Genomic DNA, 15,650 nt, shown 5'->3' with positions numbered 1-15,650 from the left:
TCGAGGTTTAGCATCGATAGCGGTCGGTATGCTGAGCACTCAGTTGGATTCTTGTCAGGCTTATGCAGGGAACCCTTACCGCCTCCCTCGTTGTGGGTGGCAACCTCCAGCTCTCCCATGTAGCCGCGTATACTCCCCTAGCCTGGGAGCCAGCTCTACCAGGTACGTGGCATAGAACTCTTGGGGGTGTCCGCCTGTGCCCTGAGTCTTCCCCCGTGCCATCGCTTTGACTGCCCCCTGATTTCCTGTACCGTAATCACCGCTCCTAGCACCTCCAGCTTCCTCCACCGCTAAGGTATGGAGCGGAAGGGGTGTCAAGTAGTCTGCTATCCTGCCCATGTTGCAGTTGCCAGTGCTTTTATATAAGCGGGTGTAGTACTCCCTAAACCGGCCATTAATCTCCTCCTGTGTATATAAAGGACGTCCTCCCTCGTCGTGTATCGTCAGTATAGTACTGCCCCGTCTGGAGGGGTCAGCGAGCCATGCCAACAATCGCCCTGATTTGTCCCACTCATCATGTGTTCTATCCATGTACTTCCGGAAATCAAAGCATCTTAGACGCTCTACTTGCGCTGCCACCTCCTCCTTAGCTTCCAGGAGCTCCTGCCTCAATTCCGGGTGCTCCGGCCTTCTCTTCTCTAATGCAATGACTGCCCCATCCGCTCTCTCCAGGTCTGCTGAGAGCGTCTTACGGACCCCAATAGATGCAGCCATGCAGCTCCGCCTGACCACTGCCTTGAAGGCTTCCCATTCCGTGATTCTAGAGTCCGTGGTACCCGCATTGTCAGTAAAATATTGTATGATGTGTTCCCTAGTCTCTTGCTGAAAGACCTGATCCTCAAGCGCTTCCGGTTTGAGGCGCCATGTAGGGATGGGCTGCAAATCCTACCCCCCCCCCTGTATCTTAGCATGAGTGAGTTATGGTCCGAGACCATCCTAGTGAGGTATTCTGTCCCCCCGGCTGGGTGTAGAGGCCTGGTGTGCTCAGAAAGGTGTCTAAACGGACGTTTAAATCATGGGTGTGGAATAAATGAGAGTAGTCACTATCTGTTGGGTGTGCCCTGCGCCACACATCCACAAGCCCCCAACAAATCTGCCAATCCCTAAAAGCTCTAGCCACCACGTGTACTGGGGAGTCTCGAAGAGGCGGGTTTGATCGGTCCATTCCAGTATCTGCAATACAATTAAAATGTCCCCCTATTAGGACCGCACCTCTCATGTCATGCCAGCACCCCCAACAGCTGCTCCAGAAACCTAACATGATCCACATTCGGGCAATATACATTGACTAGGGTAACATCCTGCCCATCCAACCTTCCGGAGACAATCACATACCTACCCTCTGGATCAATTTTGTGCTCTATTGGGTGGAAAGGGACTCCCGCCCGCTCCCAGATCAGGACCCCCAGGGCAAATGCTGAATATGATGTGTAGAACGCCTGCCCTCTCCAGCGCCTGCGCAGAGCCTCACCTTCCTTATGCAGTATGTGGGTTTCTTGGAGCATCGCTATCTGCACCCCTCTCCTATTTAGTTGTGAGAATATTTTATACCTTTTACTCATAGAATGCATGCCCCTAACATTCCACGACATTATGCTATAGGTGGCCTGTGTCTTCTGTATGAGTGCACATGTACACCCCCTTGCATCTCCCCAGACCTAGTAACTCTTCGTGCAACCTGCAGGCAACTCTTACAGTACAGCAGGACGTGGCACTTCCCCCCGTCGGCAGCAGCATCCCTCCCCTTGACCCAAAATACTAACCCCTTCCAAACATTACAAAAACCATCCCAATACCCACTCCCCAGGACAAGTGAGAACAGCTCACCCATCCAAACTGCGCCCTTCATTGCTCAAACAAACAAAGTTCAGAGGTGGCGATCAGGCCAAGATCCACCGAGAGGTTTGCCATCCTCTCCACCCCTCCAGATCCCCCCCGGCCAACAGATCACAAATAAGCATCAGGGAACCCCCTCGAGTGAGAAGTAGCAGAACATTACCATCAGTCTCCTTTTTCCTGCCCCCGGGCATAGTTCTGGAAGTACCTGCAAGCGTGGCCCACCTCACATCAGGTCGTCTGCTGATCTGGGAGTTATGTGGGCAGGGTCTGGCTGGCATCCCCCACCGAACTTGAGCTGGTATCTGAGTCCGAGTCCCTCTGGTCTTCCCCAGAGTGTGTTGTCAGTTCCTGGGTGTCTGCTGCACTAAATGAGGCCACTGCTGCAATCGCACTGGCCCTAGCTTGATTCGCCTCTTCCACCGTCAGGTGGTTCTTTGAAGCAGCCCCTCTGCCAGAGGAGTTCGGCAAGCCTTTATCTGTAGGATTATTCCCTCCACGCTGTTGCCCTCGGGGATCTTGTTCTTCAATCTAACCCCATACGTCCTGGGAGATGGTAAAGAAGGTGGTTCCTCCATTATGCACGATGCGTAGCTTGGCCGGAAAAACCATAGAGTAGGACACCCCCATCTGGCGCAGTTTTTATTTGGCAGCCGTGAAGGATGCTCCTTGCTGCTGTACCTCTCGTGAAAAGTCGGGGAAGATCCATGCCACGCTGTTCTCTATTTTAAGCTGCCCTTTAAGCCGTGCCAGTCCAAGCACATGGTCCCTATCCTTGTAGAACAAGAGGCAGGCCATCACCGGTCTTGGCAATCTGCCAGGCTGCAGGCCCGGGCCGGCACCCTGTGCGCCCCTTCCAGCGCAAAGAATGTGGACAACCCTTCCCCTGCCACTTCTGTGCGCAGCCAGCGCTCGAGGTACTCCACCATATTGTTCCCTTTTCAGGAAGGCCCCTCACTTGAATGATATTCTGGCGTGCCCTATTTTCCGCATCCTCCGCCTGTTGCTCCAGAATCTGCACCCTTTTCTCTATGGCCGTGAGTTTGCTTGATGTTGCCGTGACCTGCGGTCCCAGGCTCTCTATCTCTGCTTCCGTGGCTGTGACACGATCCGCCAGTTTTCTATGGTTCGCTCGAAGGAGGCCCAAAGCTTCCCTGAGAGTGTCAATTTTAGTTTCCACCCCCAGTCATGAGCGTTCTATGGCCTGCAGAATGCCCTAGAGAGAGAGGTCGCCCAGGGGCATCCCCCCATCTTTCCTGGTCCACTGGCGTGAATTAGGGTTTCCGTAATCCTCGCCCACTCCCTCCTGTTGCTCAGTGTCCAGCCTCTTGGTTGTCTGGCCCATGGTGACTGCAAGTCCAGTAATCTGTGCTCCCCACGTGTGCTAGGACAGGGTAAAGGTGATTGCAGGTACCCCCCGCCCGTATGCCGTGTTCAAGTCAGTGAAGACTATGCCCTGGGCTCCTTGTCGCTACCTCTCCAGTGCTTTGTGCCCACGTAGGAGAGTAGGGTCTGCTATCCTATGGTCACCCCAATTTTTGCTTTTTGCTTCACTGGTTTTCGACTTAATGAGGCTGTGGGCCTGCTAATCAGACCCCCAGCCTGCTGTTCTCTCTCTAAATTCACATACATGTACTATAGGTACATAACCCAATTGGAAATTGACTACTTGTCAGCCCCTGTACCATGCACTATAGGTGCTCAGGGCATAGGTGCCACCAATGCCTACCAGGGGCTGCAGCATAGCTTTTGCCACCCCTGTCTGGTTCTTAAATTGAAACAACTGGCTGATCACTCAGCTGGGGCAAGAGTGTGTAATCACCCCTTGCTTAGATATAGTATACCTATAGCTATACCTATATCTAAACCTATATCTGGACACATATAAACCTGTGAGTCACTCCTATGGAAGGCCTTATCAATCCTGGAGGCAGAGTGCGTGGTTTAATGTGAGATGGAGCTCGAGCATGAGCTGAGCCTGTCTGCAGCTGTCGGGAACCACTCCCTAAGATGTTCCGGGATAATGCCATACCATATTCTCTTAAGTGCATTATAATCCTTGTGGTTATATGTCAACTTTGGTTTGGCTTTATCAAAACATGTCGTGTAAGGTGTCATACAATTTGGAATACTATCCCCTCGACAGTCCTGTCGACGGGGATAGCATTCCACCCTTCTAGAGGGAGAGGACATGTTACTTTACTGAAACTCGGTTGATTTTAAAAGAGCCTGAGCATCACAAAATGGACGCTTCTGCCACAGACACGAGTCTGACCTCCTGCTGCCGACCGAAACTCAGCGCAGGAGGCCTGGACAAAGGCTTTCCTGTTGCGGGGAGGTGTCACACCACCCCAGACAGGAGATAGTGGATTGTAGCAGGGAGGTTTGAAAGAAACCAGACACTGCCTGCGGAGCACAAGGCTTCCCCTTGCATAATCCGGTCAAACCGGTCCTGGGGCATCCCAGACCCAGTCCCAGCGCGACCTGGACAAAGGGAAAGGGGTGTAACCACCCCCTTCCTGGGTCCCACCCATAGGAGGGGACCTAGCAGGTAATCCAGCCCCCTAGATTGGTATAAGAATGGGAGCAGTGCCAACGCACTCAGATTATCCTGGTGAAACATAAGAAATGAAACTCTGGACCCTTCGACATCCTACTCGATGTAGAAGACTGAAGAATCTCCCTTGTGGTCAAGGAGTGACCACCCTGTGCAAACAGGCACCATCCAGCACCTCGACGTTTGCTTTGTTGCAGTTCCTGCTGGAACTCGAGCGACAGAGACCAACAAGACCAAGCGTGCCTGCCTTCTAACAGCCCGATCCACAGTCCCTGCAGAGCTGAGACCCGTGGAGGCGACAGGAAGCGTGGAGCCCGCCATCTTGGAGAAACCACGAGACGCTGACCGTGCAGCCCAAAAGTGATCCTCGAAGCTGTACATCGGGGTTTGAGAAGCCCCAGCCCTGAGCCTCCTTTGCTCCGAAGCTCACCCCTCCACACTCATCGAGTGCTGCGGGGGGCCCTTCTGCTTCTTTTGGCTCAACGCGTTGGCCCGGTCACTTGCCCGTTGACTTGTGGCCCCTGTGCCGATGAACTACAAAATGATGTGATTCTGGTTGCTCCAGACTTGCACCCACTCCTCTGAAAAGGAGCACCCGCTCTGACCCTCCCGGTCCGAGTGAGAAGCAATCTTCAAGTCCTGCATGGATTGCTCTTGCCAAGTGTTGTTTGCTCCAATCCTGAAGCCGAGAGCGCCGACGGTGAGAGTCTTTGTGAGACAGCTCGTGATCCGCTCCTGGTCATCGCAGATGCCCTAGAGCCCACGTGGCAGCGGAGAGAAGCTCCTCAACAACCACCTGATTGCACCCAACATTGCCTGGTTCCGTCCTGGTTCCATCCTGGTCACTGTTGAGTGACCCAGACTCTGTCCCCTCTGCTTTCGGGTACTCTACAACTCCGATCCACCCTTGGATCACACCGAACACTTCTCCTTCACGACACCTGCAGCATCTTCAGCTCCAAGCACAATCAACCAGCGTGGCAAAACCTGACACTACTTCGCACCTGTGCACCCGCTTCCTGTGGGTGAGGTAACTCATCAACACCAGTGTTCCCTCACTGGTACACACCTCTAGTGTTTGTGTCTAAAGTTTCATCCTGCTAGGTTAAGCAGAAGTCTCCTTAAACTATAACTTTATAACTTTTATGCACCATAGACTTTGCATTGGTACGTGCGTGTGCTTTAAGCACTGCACCCGAATCCCGCGGGCTTTTCCCGACTTCAGAATTGCTAGTCCCGACTGCTCCCAGCAATTCCCTAGGCCCTAGGCTTAACCACTGTTCAATTGGTATCTCTTATACCACTTTTTTAATATATGGTTTGCGTGGCCCCCCGGCCTCATCCATAATTGTGCAACTTTCATATGTTTAACTGTGCTTTTGTTTTAACGCTTGTGCCTCTGCACTCATACAGAGTACAGAGGATTATTTTAGAAATAAATACATATATTTTTATATAACTTGTGTGGTGTCCTTTCATTTGGTATTACAGTATTGTGATTGGTAAAACAGCTCGCTTAACTCGACCTCTTGAGTTTAGCCTTTAAGGCTGCTTAGTCCATGCTACCACTAGGATAGCTTGTCTAATAAGGTTGACTTACAACCAGACACCATAAGGGATTGTTTGGACTGATACAAGGTGGTTCCAGAATTGGAAACATCATACATCAGGCCAACTTCTCACATTGGTGTGCAGCGGTGCGGATTTGAGCTTGCTGTTGTTTTACCATTGCAATCTTTTTATCAAATTGAAAGATCACATCAAGTACCTTAGGTACATATAAACAAAAGCTTAGCATATTAAGTTCTACTGTACTTAGTAGTTGTAGATTAAAGGGATTAGCACACCCTGCCTACAACTCACTAGCAAGGTACAGTAGGAAAACACTTAGTGTAGGTAAGTGCACCACTTGCACCTCACTAGCAGTCATGTCTGGCACAGGAGGAGCTACAGGCTCTGCACCTGTGACAGTTGACCTTACCAAGGCAACTTCCAGCTATGACAAACTTAGCCATAAAGACTTGAGTGCCTTATGCATTGCAAGAGGGCTAAAAAGAGGTCATAACCCCACCATTCCTTCCCTGATAGCCATCCTGGAAAAGGATGACTTAGATAAGGTGAGTGCAGTTCCCTTACATGCAGGAGATTGAGTGAACACCCCTGAGACTGAGCCCACCCCAGAGGTGGACGAGGAGGAAGAAGAGGAGGAAGAAGAAGGCTCAGAAGTAGATGAGTCTGATCAGAATCAGAGGGGTAACCAGGTTGTAGTTGGCAGGCTTAACCAGGCCAACTTAGACCTACATGGGAATGGAGAGGGCCAGCACCTCCCCAGATCCTATGACATAATTCCCTCAGGCAATAGAAGGGTGAGATCTCCCTCAGGGGACTCTCATATTTCTAGTGTCTCAAGGGAATCTCAAAGGGGAATGACTTCCCCCCAGAGGAAAGAGCATAGGGCCAGGATGAGGGCTGTCCAACTTCAGATAGAGAGGGAAGAGATAGCCTTGGCTCAAGCTAAACTTGCTTTAGCAAGAGAACAAAAGTTGTGTGGACTAGATTCCACTGGTGGCAGCAATATTCCTAGAGAGAAAGACAGGGGCTATGACAATAGAAACCTGACAAAAATGGTGCCCCCCTACAAGGAAGGGGATGACATCCACAAATGGATGACTGCTCTTGAGAGAGCCTGCATGGTACAGCAGATTCCTCAGGATCAGTGGGCTGCAATTTTATGGTACTCCTTTTCCGAGAAAGGGAGGGATATGCTCCTCACAGTTAGACCTGAGGATGCCAAAAACTACTCTGTCCTGAAGAGTGCTCTTATGAAGGGTTTGGCCTAACCACTGAGCAATACAGGTTGTTGTTCAGAGACACCCAAAAAAGCACAGACTCAGGACTCGACTGATTTTGTTGATTGTGCCACTAAGGCTCTGAAGGGTTGGCTGCAGGGAAGTAAAGTCTCAGACTATACAGGATTGTACAATCTTATAATGAGAGAGCAGATCCTTAATAACTGTCAGAACCAGCTGTTGCATCAAAACCTTATTGACTCTGATTTGACCTCTTCCCAAGAATTGGGAAAGAAGGCGGACAAATGGGTCAGAACAAGGATTAGGCAGAAACCCCAGAACCATGGTGGTGACCAGAAGAAAACAGACCAGAAGGGTGGGGATAAGAAAGATAAAGAAAAAGACCAGAAGTCTTCTTCAGGCCCACAAAATTCTAATAAGGAGGGTGGTTCCCAAAATGGTAACAAAAAGAAGAAGAATGATGGCCCAAAGAAACCTTGGTGCAATACTTGTAAGTCCATTTCCCATTGGGGGAGTGAATGCACCAAGAAAAATCCAGTTCCTACCACTGCAGCTCCTAAAGCACCTGCACCCCCTAGTACAGTCAGCAGTGGTAGTGCACAACCTAAGGGCATAGTAGGGTTAACCCTGGGTACTGTGATGGAATCTGGCCTAGTCAGAGTCCCTACTCAGGCAGTTCTGCTTTATGATGTGGGCTTATCCTTGACCACTACTGTGAGTCCCAGTAACCTGGGCAAGTATAGGCAGACACCTTTGATAAATGAGAAACTGGCTCAGGCCTACAGGGACACTTGTGCCAGTGTCACTATGGTGACACCTGACTTTGTGGACCCTGGACAGATTGTACTAGGGGAAAGTTACCTAGTGACCAATGCAAGCAACACCACTACTACACATAGTGTGGCTGTTGTGAACTTCTCCTGGGGAGGGGTAAATGGCCTAAAGAAAATTGTTGTGAGTGCAGACCTCCCAGTAGACCGTCTGTTAGGCAATGATCTTGAAAGCTCAGTTTGGTCAGAAGTGGTGTACAGGACTCATGCAGAAATGCTAGGGATTTCAGCACATGTCCTTGCAGTGACAAGGACTCAGGCTTAGAAGTGCCTTCCTGAACCAGTGGTGGATCTTGTAACAATAGACCAACCAAAACCCAAGAGAAAGAGCAAGAGGGTTAAGGCTGTGCCTTCCCACTTGCCCCAGGTTGAGGATCAGACTTCACAGGAAGCTGATTCTGCATTCCAAGAGGAGACTGTCTCTGAGGAGCTTGAACCTGATCAGGTTGAGTTTCTGGGGACAGGGGGACCCTCAAGGGCAGACCTGGGGCAGGTCCAATTAGATTGCCCTTCTCTTGAACTCCTCAGACAGCAAGCTGCTGCTGAGGCTGCAGGGAATGCTCAAGGTACCCATAAAGTATATTGGGATGATGGGCTCCTTTACTCAGAGGCTAGAGACCCCAAGCCTTGTGCTTCCAGGAGGTTGGTCATACCTTTGACGTTTAGGGGCTTCCTTCTTACCTTGGCCCATGATATTCCCCTTGCAGGACACTTAGGCCAGAACAAGACTTGGGACAGGCTTATCCCTCACTTTCACTGGCCTCATATGTCAGAAAATGACAAGGAGTTTTGTCGCTCCTGTGTCACTTGCCAAGCCAGTGGTAAGTCAGGTGGCACAACAAAGGCCCCCCTGATACCACTACCTGTGGTGGTGGTACCCTTTGAAAGAGTTGGAATAGACATTGTGGGTCCCATGGATCCTCAAACAGCATCTGGGCACAGATTTATACTGGTGGTAGTGGATCATGCCACCAGGTATCCAGAGGCAGTTCCCCTGAGGACCACAACAGCACCCGTTGTGGCAAAGGCCCTTCTTGCAGTTTTCTCAAGAGTGGGTTTTAAAAAGGAGGTTCTTTCAGACAGAGGTACCAACTACATGTCTGGATACTTAAAGGCAATGTGGAAGGAGTGTGGAGTAAACTACAAGTTTACCACACCCTATCACCCACAGTGCAATAGGCTTGTGGAGAGATTCAACAAGACCCTCAAGGGAATGATAAAAGGATTACCAGAGAAGCTTAGGCGGAAATGGGACACCCTTTTACCCTGCTTGCTCTTTGCTTACAGAGAGGTCCCACAGAAGGGGGTTGGCTACAGCCCTTTTGAACTTTTGTTTGGCCATCCTGTGAGGGGTCCACTATGTTTGGTGAAGGAAGGATGGGAGTTACCTCTCAAAAAGCCTAAGCTAGATGTTGTGGCCTATGTACTTGGTCTCCGCTCCAGGATGGCTGAATACATGGAGAGAGCACCCAAAAACCTGGAGGCCAGTCAAGAATTACAGAAAGCTTGGCATGACCAAAAGGCTGTTCTGGTTGAGTTCAAACCAGGGCAGATGGTGTGGGTGTTGGAGCCAGTGGCCCCAGCAGCACTCCAGGACAAATGGACTGGACCCTACCCCATTGTTGAGAAAAAGGGTGAAGTCACCTATGTGGTTGACTTTGGAACCCCTAGGAGCCCCCACAGGGTGCTCCATGTAAATCGTTTGAAAGCATTTGTTGACAGGGAGGAAATGACCCTGGTCATGGCCACAGATGGGGATCAGGAGGAGGAGAGTGACCCTCTCCCAGACCTGCTTTCCCAGAACCCTGATGATGGTTCAGTTGATGGAGTAGCCTTGGCAGGCAGCATCACTGAGCAGCAACAGGTGGACTGCAGACAAGTGTTGCAGGCCCACAGACACATGTTTTCACTCACACCCAGTCACACTAACTGGTGCACCCATGAGGTGGACACTGGTGACAGTCTGCCTGTGAAGAATAAAATCTACAGGCAACCTGACCATGTCAGGGATTGTATAAAGGCTGAGGTGCAAAAGATGCTTGAGCTTGGAGTGATTGAGCCATCTGAGAGCCCATGGGCCAGCCCAGTAGTCCTTGTGCCAAAACTCCATACCAAAGATGGAAAGAGAGAAATTAGGTTTTGTGTGGACTACAGAGGTCTCAATGCTGTCACTAGGACAGATGCACATCCCATTCCAAGAGCAGATGAGCTCATTGATAAATTGGCTTCTGCCAAGTTTCTGAGCACATTTGATTTGACAGCTGGCTACTGGCAGATCAGGTTAGCTGAAGAGTCAAAAGCCAAAACAGCATTCACTACCCCTAGTGGACATTATCAGTTTGTGGTAATGCCCTTTGGTTTGAAGAATGCACCTGCCACCTTCCAAAGGTTGGTGAATCAAGTCCTTGCTGGGTTGGATGACTTTTGTGCAGCATATCTAGATGATATTGCTGTCTTTAGCTCCACCTGGGAGGATCACCTGATCCACCTGAAGAAGGTTCTGGAGGCCCTGCAAAAGGCAGGCCTGACTATCAAGGCTACTAAGTGCCAGATAGGGCAGAGCAAGGTTGTGTACCTAGGCCACCTAGTAGGTGGGGGTCAGGTTCAACCATTGGAGAGCAAAATCCAGACCATACAGGACTGGGCTCCTCCAACTACCCAGACACAAGTCAGAGCCTTCTTGGGCCTGACTGGGTATTACAGAAAGTTTGTGAAGAACTATGGGTCCATTGTGACACCATTAAATGACTTGATATCCAAGAAGATGCCCAAAAAGGTATAGTGGAGAGTTAGCTGTCCAAAGGCATTTGATTACCTGAAGAAGGCCATGTGGTCTGCACCTATCCTAAAGACTCCTGACTACTCCAAACAGTTCATTGTACAGACAGATTCTTCTGAGTTGGGGTGGGAGCTGTGCTTTCACAACTGAATACAGATGGTCATAACCAGCCCATTGCTTTTATTAGCAGAAGGCTGACCCCCAGGGAGAGACGTTGGTCAGTTATTGAGAGGGAGGCCTTTGCTGTGGTTTGGGCCCTGAAGAAGTTGAGGCCATACTTGTTTGGAACTCACTTCCTAATTCAGACAGACCATAAGCCCCTCTTGTGGCTAAATCAGATGAAGGGTGAAAACCCCAAACTACTCAGGTGGTCCATTTCCCTACAGGGGATGGACTTTACAGTGGAGCACCGCCCAGTGACTGACAATGGTAATGCAGATGGTCTTTCCAGGTACTTCCACTTAGAACATGAAGACTTATCTGGTCAAGGTTAAGTTTAATGTCCCTGCGTTTGGGGGGGGGGGGGGTTGCGTAGGAGAGTAGGGTCTGCTATCCAATGGTCACCCCAATTTCTGCTTTTTGCTTCACTGGTTTTCGACTTAATGAGGCTGTGGGCCTGCTAATCAGACCTCCAGCCTGCTGTTCTCTCTCTAAATTCAAATACATGTACTATAGGTACATAACCCAATTGGAACTGGACTCCTTGTCAGCCCCTGTACCATGCACTATAGGTGCTCAGGGCATAGGTGCCACCAAGTCCTACCAGTGGCTGCAGCATAGCTTTTGCCACCCCTGACTGGTTCTTAAATTGACACAACTGGCTGATCACTCAGCTGGGGCAAGTGGGTGTAATCACCCCTTGCTTAGATATAGTATACCTATATCTAAACCTATCTCAGGATACATATAAACCTGTGAGTCACTCCTATGGAAGGCCTTATCAATCCTGGAGGCAGAGTGCGTGGTTTGATGTGAGATGGAGCTCGAGCATGAGATGAGCCTGTCTGCAGCTGTCGGGAACCAGTCCCTAAGCTGTTCCGGGATAATGCCATACCATATTCTCTTAAGTGCATTATAATCCTTGTGGTTATATGTCAACTTTGGTTTGGCTTTATCAAAACATGTCGTGTAAGGTGTCATACGATTTGGAATACTATCCCCTTGACAGTCCTGTCAACGGGGAAAACATTCCACCCTTCTAGAGGGAGAAGACATGTTACTTTACTGAAACGTGGTTGATAAAGAGCCTCAGCATCACAAAATGGACGCTTCTGCCACAGACACGAGTATGACCTCCTGCTGCCGACCGAAACTCAGCACAGGAGGCCTGGTCAAAGGCTTTCCTCTCGTGGGGAGGTGTCATACCACCCCAAACAGGAGATAGTGGATTGTAGCAGGGAGGTTTGAAAGAAACCAGACACTGCCTGGGGAGCACAAGGCTTCCCCTTGCATAATCCGGTCAAACCGGTTCTGGGGCATCCCTGCCCCAGTCCCAGCGTGACCTGGACAAAGGGAAAGGGGTGTAACCACCCCCTTCCTGGGTCCCACCCACAGGAGGGGACCTAGCAGGTAATCCAGCCCCCTAGATTGGTATAAGAATGGGAGCAGTGCCAACGCACTCAGAATATCCTGATGGAACATAAGAAATGAAACTCTGGACCCTTCGACATCCTACTCGACGTAGAAGACTGAAGAATCTCCCTTGTGGTCAAGAAGTGACCACCCTGTGCAAACAGGCACCATCCAGCACCTTAGTGTTTGCTTTGTTGCAGTTCCCGCCAGAACTCGAGCAACAGAGACCGACAAGACCAAGCGTGCCTGCCTTCTAACAGCCCGATCCACAGTCCCTGCAGAGCTGAGACCCGTGGAGGCGGCAGGAAGCGTGGAGCCCGCCATCTTGGAGAAACCACGAGACGCTGACCGTGCAGCCCACAAGTGACCCTTGAAGCTGTACATTGGGGTTTGAGAAGCCCCAGCCCTGAGCCTCTTTTGCACCGAAGCTCACCCCTCCATACTCACTGAGTGCTGCGTGAGGCCCTTCTGCTTCTTTTAGCTCAACGCGTTGGCCCGATCACTTGCCCGTTGGCTTGTGGCCCCTGTGCCGATGAACTACGAAATCTAACTTGTGATTCTGGTTGCTCCAGACTTGCACCCACTTCTCTGAAAAGGAGCACCCGCTCTGACCCTCCCGGTCGGAGTGAGAAGCAATCTTCCAGTCCTGCGTGGATTGCTCTTGCCAAGTGTTGTTTGCTCCAATTCTGAAGCCGACAGCGCCGACGGTGAGAGTCTTCGTGGGACAGCTCTTGGTTGTCGCAGATGCCCTAGAGCCCATGTGGCAGCGGAGAGAAGCTCCTCGACAACCACCTGATTGCGCCCGACATTACCTGGTTCCGTCCTGTTTCCATCCTGGTCACTGTTGAGTGACTCAGACTCTGTCCCCTCTGCTTTCAGGTACTCTACAACTCTTATCCACCCTTGGATCACACCGGACACTTCTCCTTCACGACGCTGCAGCATCTTCAGCTCCAAGCACCATCAACCTGCGTGGCAAAACCCGACACTACTTTGCACCTGTGCACCCGCTTCCTGTGGGTGAGGTAACTCATCGATGCCGGTGTTCCCACACTGGTACACACCTCTAGTGTATGTGTCTAAAGTTTCATTCTGCTAGATTAAGCGGAAGTCTCCTTAAACTATAACTTTATAACTTTTACGCACCCTAGACTTTGCATTGGTGCGTGCGTGTGCTTTAAGCGCTGCACCCGAATCCCGCTGGCTTTTCCCGACTTCAGCAATGCTAGTCCTGACTGCTCCCAGCGATTCCCTAGGCCCTAGGCCTAACCACTGTTCGATTGGTATCTCTTATACCACTTTTTTATTATATGGTTTGCGTGGCCCCCTAGCCTCATCCATAATTGTGCAACTTTCATATGTTTAACTGTACTTTTGTTTTAACGCTTGTGCCTCTGCACTCATAAAGAGTACAGCGGATTATTTTAGAAATAAATACATATATTTTTATATATAACTTGTGTTGTGTCCTTTCATTTGGTATTACAGTATTGTGATTGGTAAAACAGCTCGCTTAACAGGACCTCTTGAGTTTAGCCTTTAAGGCTGCTTAGTCCATGCTACCACTAGGATAGCTTGTCTAATAAGGTTGACTTACAACCAGACACCAAAAGGGATTGTTTGGACTGATACAAGGTGGTTCCAGAATTGGAAACATCACATATCAGGCCAACTTCTCACAGCCCACCACTCCACTCCGCAGGTGCCTCCCTTTACCGGTCCACCGTCACTCCTCCTCCACAATGGTCGGCACTGGCGTCCCCTGCAGCGCTGCTCTCTAAGCTTCACCCGCTCCGCGGGCTGCCCAAGGACCACACAAGGCGCCACTGCTGCCGTACCAGTCCACCCGCAGGCCTCTCCTTGCCACTTCCCGCTCTAGGGCCTCACCATGGCCTCCTGGACCTTGCTCCTCGCACCCTTCTTGCACTCGCTGTAGGGCCCCGTGTCCTTCTCTCCGCTGCGCTGCCTCTGCACTCCGCAGGCCGCACAACTAAACGCTCTCCCCCTATGCGCTCTACCATGAGGGGGGGCAACTGCTTTCTCGCTCACCCGTCTGTGACCGCCGCCTCAGGGGGCCAAGACCCCGCCTCAGCCGACTCCTTCCAGGCCCCTCTCCCATGTGGGGGAACTCGCCAGGTCCCGGGGTCCTCTACAGCTCCTCCCTGCACCGCCTCCTCACCGTCACTTGGGCGGGCTCTTACTGTCGCAGCTGACGCTTGCTCCGCACTCAGGGCATGAACACCAGGTGGTGGCCGGCCAAGTCCTCTACCTCCGGGGCCGTTAGAGCAACGCGGTAGCCATTTTAAACAGCCCGCAGTTGCCGAGCGCCTGGTCCACGGAGGCTCCTCTTGGCGCCGCCTCCTCACCAGTAGCAGTCCCGGTCTCCACTTCTGCTCCGGGTACTGCTCCAGCCGCCGTGTCTGCAGTGCCGGACCGTCCCCAAGTCAGCACCTAGCACCACCGCACTCCGGGCTCCGCTGTTACCGCACAGCTGCCATTTTGCGCAGCTCGCGGCCTCGCTGGTTAAGTCGTCCAGCACCTGCAGGGGAGGGCTATCTACCCCTCACAGCCAGCGTCCAGGACCGTCTCACAGAAGCATGCCTCCCTCTCTGTGGGTCCACCTCATCCAGTTCATCTGATGGGGCCTCACACGGCGTATTACAATCAGTCCCTCTGCCCCCTCAATGTCTCTCTCAGGTTGCTGCCATTGCCTGCTCTTCAGCCCGATCCCAGGCCTCACCCAGCACCAGATCCGACCGACGCCTTCTCCTCGCGCCCCTCCGCTTCTCGCTGCGAGGCCCAAGAGCCTCCGCCTCGAGACGCTGACTAGACTCACCACGCTCAGTTCAGGAGCTCGCCCTCCCCCGATCCCTCCACCATGTAGGGGGGGGGTACCTGCCGACGTGCGTTGCAGACTGCACTGGTCGTGTGGGGTCCTTGCTGCGTCTGCGGTCCTGCACTTCCCGCTCAAGCAGTTGGTCACTTGTCAGGACCCGGGGTCCGCCGCAGCTCCTCCCCGTAACTCCACCTCACCAGCGATAGCTCGGGTTCCGGCCGCCACCAACTCTCCACGACCCGCTCCCTGGGAGACAGTGCAGGGCAGCCACTCATCCGCTCTCGAGCCCCACAGTATTCTCGGGGCTGTTAGGACCGCGCAGCCGCCATTTTTGTTCAGGCCACCGCCACAGGTACCCTGGCCCACCGAGGCTCCTCCGTGTGCCCCCTCCTCACCAGGAACAGTCCAGGCCTCCTCCCCTGCCCTGGTC

Source organism: Lissotriton vulgaris, chromosome 2_1, assembly GCF_964263255.1.
Source record: "Lissotriton vulgaris chromosome 2_1, aLisVul1.2, whole genome shotgun sequence".
Lineage (NCBI taxonomy): Eukaryota > Metazoa > Chordata > Amphibia > Caudata > Salamandridae > Lissotriton > Lissotriton vulgaris.
Note: the sequence above shows the minus strand (reverse complement) of the source record.